Source organism: Pelobates fuscus, chromosome 2 (assembly GCF_036172605.1).
Source record: "Pelobates fuscus isolate aPelFus1 chromosome 2, aPelFus1.pri, whole genome shotgun sequence".
In the NCBI taxonomy this organism is placed as follows: Eukaryota; Metazoa; Chordata; class Amphibia; order Anura; family Pelobatidae; genus Pelobates; species Pelobates fuscus.
This window is the reverse complement of record NC_086318.1, coordinates 55,903,270-55,913,385: the sequence shown is the minus strand read 5'-3', so window position 1 is coordinate 55,913,385 and position 10,116 is coordinate 55,903,270. Positions and strand designations below refer to the sequence as shown.

General features: G+C 40.5%; 1 pseudogene; it reads right to left on the bottom strand.

The window, feature by feature from the left end:
* Positions 1–9,111: 9,111 nt before the first annotated feature.
* On the bottom strand, positions 9,112–9,230 carry LOC134598194 (5S ribosomal RNA; annotated as a pseudogene).
* Between the last annotated feature and the right edge of the window lie 886 nt (positions 9,231–10,116).

Sequence of the window (10,116 nt, the reverse complement as noted above, 5' to 3'; positions counted from 1 at the left end):
AGCAATGGAATCGGAGTACAGAATGTTTTTTTTTTTAAAACCCTTTCCATGCTGGTATGAGTGGGTGTGCAAGGGATGGGGGGAGGGGCAAAGGGAACTGTAGTGTAAGGAATACATATCAGTCTCGTGGTTTATTATGTCTTGATCATGATTGTCTCTCTCCTTGTTTTTTTTTTGCACTTTTCTGCCAAATGCCTTCTCTTACTTGCAAAATCTGACATTTCCTCAGCTTCATAAGCAGTTTAAAGAGGCTTATTCACTAAATGAGTTACTTATCAAATTGCATGGTTTAGTCCAAAATGAATCTGTATCAAACGATCATCTGCAAGTTCTACATTATTCTGTATCAGTTCAACGCTGCTATTTGTCTGCTTATTCCTGGTCTGCACATCCCAGTAGTCAGCCCACGTACTCATTATTCCCATCTCTAATTACTCCAGTACTGCAGGGCAGATCAGTTGCCATCACCAGCCTGTTCGTATCCACACAGACAGATACACACAAACATTGCATTTCACAAAAGTGGCCAAAATATTAGCAGAGCATCACACGCAGCCGCTTGGTTCAATTGTAGCTAATTAAAGCCTACAGCAGAGTGTTTGACAATACCATCCATCTCATCTCAAGCTGTCCCCTAATTTGGCCAACACTAGAATTCAGAGCTGAGAAAAGAATAAGCAATGATTATACTTTCTTTACTGAGCATCCAGTTAACGAGAGGGGCAAGAATTGGATTTTTGTTCTCCCACGCATTATTTAATGTCTCACCTTAGCAGTTTTGCATCTATTCGCGAAAGATCAGTAACTCCATAGGCTGGATGATTATAGTTAATACACACAGGGAATTTGCATTGTGAGATTTGTTCCCTAGACCTGGAATTAGGTAGAGCTCACAGGAAAATGAGAAATTTTAATACTAAATATTTAAGCTAAAAAAAAAAAAAAAAATCCCATCCCAACTATTTTAGCCCAATATGGTAAATTCCATTGCTATTTCTCCCTAGTTTAGTGAATTTCCCTGTATATGCATATGTATTATTATTATTATTATTATTTATTTTTTATTTTTTTAGCAACCTATTCGTAAACAGCAGTTGCATAAATACTTGCAAAAACATAATATACAGGGATATAATTTCCAATCAACTAGTTATTTGATCCAAGGAGATATCTGACTGCTATTTTGGGGTCAATAAGGAATTTTTTCCTAGTTTGTTGCAAAATTGGAAGTGCTTCAAACTGTTTTTTTTGCCTTTTTTTGGATCAAAAGCAAAAACATTTGTGAGGAAGGCTGAACTTGATGGACGCAAGTCTCTTTTCAGCTATGTAACTAACTGTATATCTGGGAGAGATGTGAGCTAACAAATACAATATAGTCACTAAGGGGCAACTTTCTGTTTAACGCAGCAAAGAGATTCCAAATGATCATGTGATTATGTCTTACTGGCTCCCATTGTTCTAGCAGGTCTATTGATGCATTGCTGGCCCAACAGTATGTACTAAAGATGCTGGTCTGCTAGGCAGTGAAACGGTATTCCTTCTTAATTTAATTTATATATATTTTTTCCATACAAAACAAAAAAAACTTATGAGACAATATATAGTTGAACAACTCCTAAATTTCTAATACTTATAAAAACCTTTTATATGTGTAGCAGAAATTTCCCCTTTGTTAGTGCTCAATGAACCCTCCAGACTTGCAGTGGCTAATCATTTCTAAGTCTGACTCCTGACTTAATCTTTAATATAGACAATATAATAAGTGGAGCAGATATTGTCTACCACTGTGGATGCTAGGTAGGGGGAGGTGAATCACTGCCCTATGAGGGGTTTTAGCCCTCGAACGTATTTGGAAACAAAAGATATTATGAAACACCTGTGATAGTTAAAATATAACCTTTATTGGAATTAATAAAATACTGTCTAACAACTGTATGTGGAAATACAGCGATGGAGTACTCTAGAGTATCAATGCAAAAGAAAAAAAACATCAACCATACACCAAAAAAAAAAGAAATAGAACTAACAAAATACAACACATTTAAAATATTGTGTTATTGGTAAGATAGGACTGGAAATTCATGCCAGTACATGTGATATATATTGGAATAGAGTTACCCAGTATTATGGAAAAAGTGGCATAAAATGACCAAATATTATGGTGCAGATAGTGTGCAGCAGTACAATCAACTATCTTCAAAAGGTCCTAATGCCAACATGCTGTCACTTAATGGTGTGAAAAAGTCCACTGGAAGCATGTATGCACGAGTAAATAAATAAGAGCTTATATAATATAAGCCAATACTCCCAGACTGTAGTCCCCAATTTATCTATTGGTATAGACTGGACTAGCTGGGGTGTATACAGCAGAAAACAGTCTGTCAATATATAGGATCACTGGAAGGGTACGTGTATTAGTAAAGAGTTAGCCAAAATTATTTGCTTGTCCCTGTGTATTTAACAGCCGACACACGTTGCACCCTGTGGATAACCCATATTAAAAAGCGGGTAGAACCAAATATAGTAACAGTTCCTAAGTTGAATTTCTGACAATTTAAAATGAAATTCTGAGGAAGGGGGTACCGATGTAACTAATGTAAAAAAACAGAAAAACAAACCCACCAGCTCAGTGAAACGCCAGAATCTGCTTGCTTAGGATCCCAAGAAGGGTGCGTGTGTCGGATGGTCCCTGCAATAGTTTTAAATTAGCCAAAAATGATTTGCTAGTCCCTGCGTATTTGACAGCCAACACACGTTCCCTCATTTGAGTAGCCAATATAAGATACAGTTGTTTCAAATTGGTAAAACTTAGTGTAGTAGCAGTTCAATAAAGTAGATACAAAGTTTATGAACTGCTAAGATAAACTAAGTCTATATTGAGTCTCATGTTCTTGATCAGGTAGGAGACGATTGCCAGAGTTAACTAAAGAGGCTTTATTGATGGGTTGTGACATATCAGCAGGATAACTCTTTAGCAGATCAAATACTTGCTGTTCTTGTATTACCTTTGGCGACCACTAGAGGCCGCACATCACTCCAGTGAACTCTGTGGCATGTATACAGCTGTTTTGATCTCTGTGGCTCACATCACTCAACAAATGGAACGCGGAAGTGTCCAATGGAATACACTTCCGGTTCTGTTTTTTCAGCAGATTTCTAATTACCAACCGATATATGCGAGATGATTCTTTTGAAGATCTACAGGTGATCCAGTGCAAGAAGGGAACCAGTAGGACCACAGATGGGAAACAACGCCCTCTTAACCACCAATGAACTCAGGGATTAGCCCTATTTAAAGGGACTCTGCGGAGGGCATTGTTAGGCTGCTATTTCTGTACAAGCATTTGTGATTGCTGTGATTTTATGGTCTCTGAGGAAGTTCCCAGTGTGGGACAAAACGCGCAAGACCACAACTACTGCTGTTTTATCATTTTATTAGAGTTATAATAAATGCCGCTATTGTTTACTACCATCTGGAGTCCTGATTTCCTGCGATTCTGCGGGCAGCGGAGGGAGATTTTCAGCACCCCCAATTACATCGGGGGAGGCACCCTTGAGCACGTTATATGTCTATATCTTATTTTGCAGCTGTATCCCATTTGTGTTTTGCTTGTATCTTGGTTTAACCCCTTAAGGACCAAACTTCTGGAATAAAAGGGAATCATGACATGTCACACATGTCATGTGTCCTTAAGGGGTTAAAAGATCACTACCTGGAAAGTGATCCTCGGGAGGCTGTTCACCTGATTTATCTGATAAGTATATTTTATACTTATTTCAGACTATTCACATGTGATTGTGGTAATAGTATTGTTTTTGTCTTATATTGTATTTACCTCGGGATCTAAAGCTGGCATAGTGAAGAGGAGACTGGCACAAAGGCAAGACACAAGCATTTACTGCCTCTTCCTTGGCCACAAGTCCATGGCAGTTACCGGCTGTGCACTTTTCTCCACCCCAAATATCCCACCCAAGAAAACAGACTCAACATCAAGACTTTGGGACTTCTAAGTACAAATGTTCTGACCACCAAGTGGTCAAGAGGACATGGGGTGCTGGCCCGACTAAGAGCTAACCACAACACAAATGGGTCCTACTGGACTTGGGAAATTGCTCTGTTTTACTCTTTTATTTTTTGTCATTCTTTATATTTGCAGTGCTTAGATGTACAAACAGGCTCATGTTGCCACAACAGCAGGCACAAGCGAATGAGAGCATACAGATTAAACAGTGTCATGACATGCAATAACAGCACAATGTTTGTTATGAAATGCAGGATAGGTATACACGTCTTAAGCAATGACTTGGATTAAACAGGTGGACTCGAGAGGTGTGTTAGACATGGTGAGTAATATCAGGGTAGGGGTAGTATGAGGCACACAAAGCGAAGACTAAACAAGGATGTTAAGCATACATGTCTGAGCCTAGATTGTCATTGTGGTAAGAACCATTCAAGATCATCTGGTAACTGTTTAGGCAATAAGCAGTGCTTAAAAGGACCAGCTAGACATGTAGAGTATAAGTAAACAGGAAACTTCAGGATGCAAGTTATAGGCCAAGCGTAGGGGGAGTTAACCCCTGTAGATGTAAAGGTGTGACTATGGACACACATATGTCGCTATATTTGAGATATCTGCAGTTATGGGAACATCAAAATAAATCAATAACAAACTTATTTACAGCTGAAAGAAAAGAGAAGTATATTTCTGAGGTGTGGAGAGGGGGTCGCTGGATATTTGACTTCGCATGAGTTGGTAAGTAAGACCTGTGAGTTAGAGTACAGGGATCACTGAGAGTCAATGTCCGCTCGTGGATTAAATAATACTCTCCGGGTATCAGTCCGTGCAGGATGCTCGATCATGTGTGTGGGCACAGTTCATGGATCGCTATGTCAGCTGATTCCCTTGCTAGGTCTGGTCTCAATGGCTGGACAATCGGAACCAGAGCATATAACCACGTGAGTGGTATCAACTTGTAAGTCTCGGTGTCCCAGATCGTTTGGAAGCCAAAAGAAGTTGGGTCACAGCTTCTGCTCAGCGGGAATCGGTGCTTTGTGCGGTAAGATGCTGGAGCTGCAGTAACGTGCATCTGCCCCGCTCTGCAGTCAGGCCCCGCTCCCCCTCTGTTTTACTCTTAACATGTAAATGAATGTGTTATATATAGATAGTGTAGGTAGCGACATCCAAATGAAAGTGGGAGTTTGTATTACTGCTGATTATAGATCAGTTGGAGATTTTTCATTACTAACACTGAACAAATTGTTTGCCACGCCGCTTTTAACTTGACCTTTAAAGAACGGATCCAAGAGAACTATAAACTAATTTCAACTTGGATTGTGAAGTACATGAGGCCATTATCTATTTCATTATCTTTTTCAGAGAAAAGTTCAAGATGCGTATTTGTGTTGCCGGGTGGTCGATCTCTTAATTACCAGCAGGGAAAGGATAACGTGATAAAGACAAAATATTTCCTAAAATAAAATAAAGATATCATTTTAGAGCTCTTTTTCTTTTCCAAGAGAATGCAACCAAGGTACTGCTAGAGGGCAGCAGTGAGCTAATCTACGGGTTTAAGAATCCACCTCATTAAAGCTCATCACTCCGAATTTAATTTATAACAAAGTACTGTTTTCTGAGGATGAAGTTGAACCATATGTTCTGATTTAAAACAATTACATTTTTCTAGCAATTATTATCTGAAAATAGAATGAACGTGTTCAGAATTTCAATTTTATAATAGATCATGAAACTTGTCATTGCCACCAGAATCACAAAACTGCAGTTTGCAGTGACCTGACTGGCCATCCAGATATGTTCCATTACATGCACACACACGCAGTCACAACCCCACATGTACTTTTCTCCCTCTAAGTCTGGCAAAGGGGGCAGAAGATTATTTAGTCCTGCTCATTGCACACAGAATACCATTACCTTCTACCATTGTAGTGTTTTATTAAAGTTACGTTACTAAATACATGGGGGAATTAAACATATTTGTAGTTTCATATACTGATCTATTGTATGTTTACTCCTGTGATGCCTTTAGGATGCTGTGTGAAAAGAGAAAAGAGAGAACGTTTCTAGAAAAGATAAAAAAAAAATAAAACAATCTGAATTCCATATGTACACTTTTTAAACCACTCTTAGAAGGTATACATTTATATGCGGGATGTATAAACTCCACAGTTGTATTCTCTTCTTTTGTCTCTTGTGAAATTGTTCTGGAACATGAAGAGATTATAGAAAATTTTCTCCATACTTACCGTAATTTTCTTTTCCTGGCTATAATTCATGGCAGCATCACTAATGGGCTAGCTCCGCCCCTAACAAGAACAGGACAGGAAACAATTAATCAATTAATCACCCAGACTATAGGTATAAAAGGTCCCTCCTCCTTCTAACCCACAGTCTAGTATAAAGCTAAAAAATTATTTGGGAGGGTTGCTGATGCTGCCATGAATTATAGCCAGGAAAAGAAAATTACGGTAAGTATGGAGAAAATTTTCTATATTCCTGGCCATTCATGGCAGCATCACTAATGGGTAATACCCAAGCTCCGTAATTAAGGGAGGGTGAATAAAAAAACGAGACTCCAATATTATGCTGCAAGGAGATGTAATCACAAGAGTGTCACTGAGGACAAAACCCCTCTACCTGAAGGCTGATAAGGAAGAGACCACCTCCAGTTTGTAATGTTTGATGAAGGTTATAGGTGACGATCAGATGGCTGCCCTGCACATGTCGTCAGCAGGAACCTCTGCCCAATTAGCCCAGGCGGTGGTCAATGCTCTCGCATAACGGGTCTTTATCTTTTCCGGAGTAGATAGATTTGAGTTTATATGCCATTTTTATGGTATTAGAAAATCCAACGCCTTAAAGTAGCCGTAGAGGCCACCTCCACTAGTCTGTATCCTGACGGGATAATAAACAATAGCTGCGATTTTCTAATTCTGATTGAGACCTCTATATATTTCATTACACATTCTCTCACATCCAACTGATGGAGTTTAACTTCTTCCGCAGAAGAGGGGTTTTGGTAAAAAGATGGTAGAACCACTTCTAGAGCCAAGCGAAAACTAGAAACCACCTTAGGTAGGAATTCCATTCTAGGTCTTAGGATAATTCTATCATTGAAAACCTGAACGTGATTTGGATCACTGGAGAAGGCTTGAATTTCAGATATTCTTTTTGCTGTAGTGATCGACACCAAGAACAAGGTCTTGTATGTCAGATTAATAATACCCAACTCATCCAACGGAGCAAAGGGGGTTTCTGACAAAACATCCAGTACTACAGGAAGATCCCAAGGAGGAGCTTAGTTTCTAGATGGAGGTCTTATGCGTATAGCTGCCTTAAAGAACCTCGCAATGATAGGGTCTAATGCCCAGGAGGTGTTCACACAGGGCCGATAGAGCTGATGACTGCACTTTCAGAGTGCTCCAGCTTAGGCCTTTTTCTAGACCTTCGTTTAGAGATTCCAGAATATCTATTTCCGAAGGCTGTAGGAAATTCTTGGATTTCCTTTCTGCGCATAATTGAAACAAATCCCATATCCTGTGGTAACATGCAGAGGTGGAATTTATCCTGTATTTTAGCAGTGTATTCTCCACCGGCTCTGGTACTCCTTGCTCTAAAAGTCTCTGCTTTTCAAGAGCCAAGCCGCCAATTTCCACTGGCTTGGATTGGGATGCATCGCTGGACCTTGTATTAACAGATCCATTCTTGGAGGAAGAGGCCATGGAGGACCCAAACACATTTTGTTCAAGAGTGTGAACCACTGTCTTCTCGGCCAACTCGGAAGTATAGCGATCACCGTCTTTATTCCCTTCCGAATTTTTCTCAACAATCTGTGAATCATAGGCAGGGGAGGGAATGCATACCCCAGATTGAAGTCCCAAGGACAGGAAAAGGCATCTTGTCCTGCTGATAGATATTCTGCCTTGAGAAAAAAAAAATTTCGGGACTTGAGCATTCCGATATGAAGCCATCAAATAGACCTGGGGTGTGCCCCACCTTGACGCTCTCTTCTGAAATACCTCTGGGTTTAATTGCCATTCTCCTGATAGAACTTTCTTTCTGCTCAGATAGTCTGCCAGAACATTTTCTTTCCCTGGAAGATATACTGCTTTCAGGCCCTGTAGCATGTCTTGAGCAAATTCCATCAATGGAAATATTTCTCATAATAGAGCCTTGCTTTTTGTTCCGCCTTGTTTGTTTACATGTGAGGCCACTGCCTTGTTGTCTGTTTGGATTCTCACCCAATTCGTTATTGCTTGCCGAAAGCTTTGTAGGGCATATAATATTGCTCTAATTTCTTTAGGTTTTAGTGCAACTTGCTTCTCTCTGTGTCCATGAACCTTGAATCCCATCATTTTCCTTGTAGACTTGCGTCTGTAGAACTATTATCCATGTTGGATCCTCCAGGGGAAATCCCATGGATAGGTTCCTGGTTTTCTCCCACCAAGTCAGGTCGTCAATTGTGTTTTGAGAAATAGGAATATTTCGATCACAGTCATCCTCATGTATTGAATTATTTTAGAAACTGCAACTGGATGGGACGCATCTTCCACTGGGCCCATTTCTTAATTTCTTCATCCACAGACAAATTCACTTGACCGATTACCGTATCTATGGCAGTCCCCAGGAATATAATATTCTGAGAGGGAACCATCATACTTTTCTCCATGTTCAGATTCCAACCATGGTTCACAAGGCTATTTATGACCCTCTGGTTGTGGATTGCTACCGTCTGGTTGGATGTACCTATAATCAGAAATTCGATTGACGTCATCCGATCCACCACACTGGTGTTTGGCAATTTCTTCAAGTTCAGGATAAGTCTCCACTTCTTTTGTGGTATTGGGGCTAAAAAAAACCTGAATAATTGTGCCCCCTCTTCTGTTCTCTTTTTGGAACGTATTCTATAACATGATCTTTTAGGAGTTTTGCGATGCAATCCTTCATAGCTTCTCTTTTTCTCCTTGCTACCCGAGACTAGGTAAACACATCCTTTATTGGAATGGTCTCGAATTCTAACCTGTATCCTTCTTTTAAAGTATAAGCATACTTACAAAGTAAGACTAGATTGAGATAGAATGGCGCCAAGCAAGCTAGCTTACGGTACCTGAGGTTCCTAGTTGGTCTCCCATACAAGTACTAACCAGGCCCGAGTCTGGATGGCTTACGAGATCTGACGAGATCAGGCATTTTCAGACTGGTATGGCCGTAAGTACTGGTATGGCCATAGGCTCCTTAGTGGTGTCACGGTTCTCACCGTGACATCCAGACGCCCAGATGAGGTCACCCCAAGAGTGCCCAGCAGGGGATTGAACCTGGTTACTTTGTAGTCCTGGGGCTGCTATATGCCTCTGAGCCACCATACAGCTCTTGCCAATATTGAAAGGACCCCGGCGCCTGTCACACTTCTGACCTGGACAGGATAAAATAGATGCAGTCTTCCTCCTGTAATTCCTGGCTGGGCCGGCACACATTCAGAAGTTTACACCCTGTCTTGCTACTCTTCCTCTGGAAGATTGTTGCTGAGTGTTTCTCCAATTTGGTCTGGCATATTCTTTCCCAGGATTATATCTCCTGCTTTCTTGAAAGGCACGGTTTTATATCGCCTATCTTCCCATGTTGTAGAACCGTATTTTCTGACTTTAGGAAGAAAGCTTTTCTCCCATCTTTAGCCTTATGTATAGCTTCATCCAACACCTTCCCAAATAGGAGATCACCTTGAAACGGAAGGCACACAGGGACGCTTTTGAGGTGTAGTATGCTCCCCAGGAGTGTAGCCATAATGCTCTCCTTGCTGTTATAAAGAGGCCCATGCTTTTAGCCACCATTCTGGTAACATCCAGAGATGCTACAGAGCAAAAATCAGTTGCTAACTTCAAATATCTCAGTCCTTCCAGCAGATGATCTCTCCGAACTCCTTTAGTGATATCCTCTTCTAAGTTGTCTAGCCATACTTTGAAGGCTCTAGTGAACGTTGTTAACACTACTGCTAGATGTAGTGCTGATCCTAAGGCCAGGTATGACTTTATCAGGCTGGCATCTAGCCTTTTCTCCATCGGTTTCTCAAATAAGCCATGGAGTCAATAGGAAGGGCTGTCTT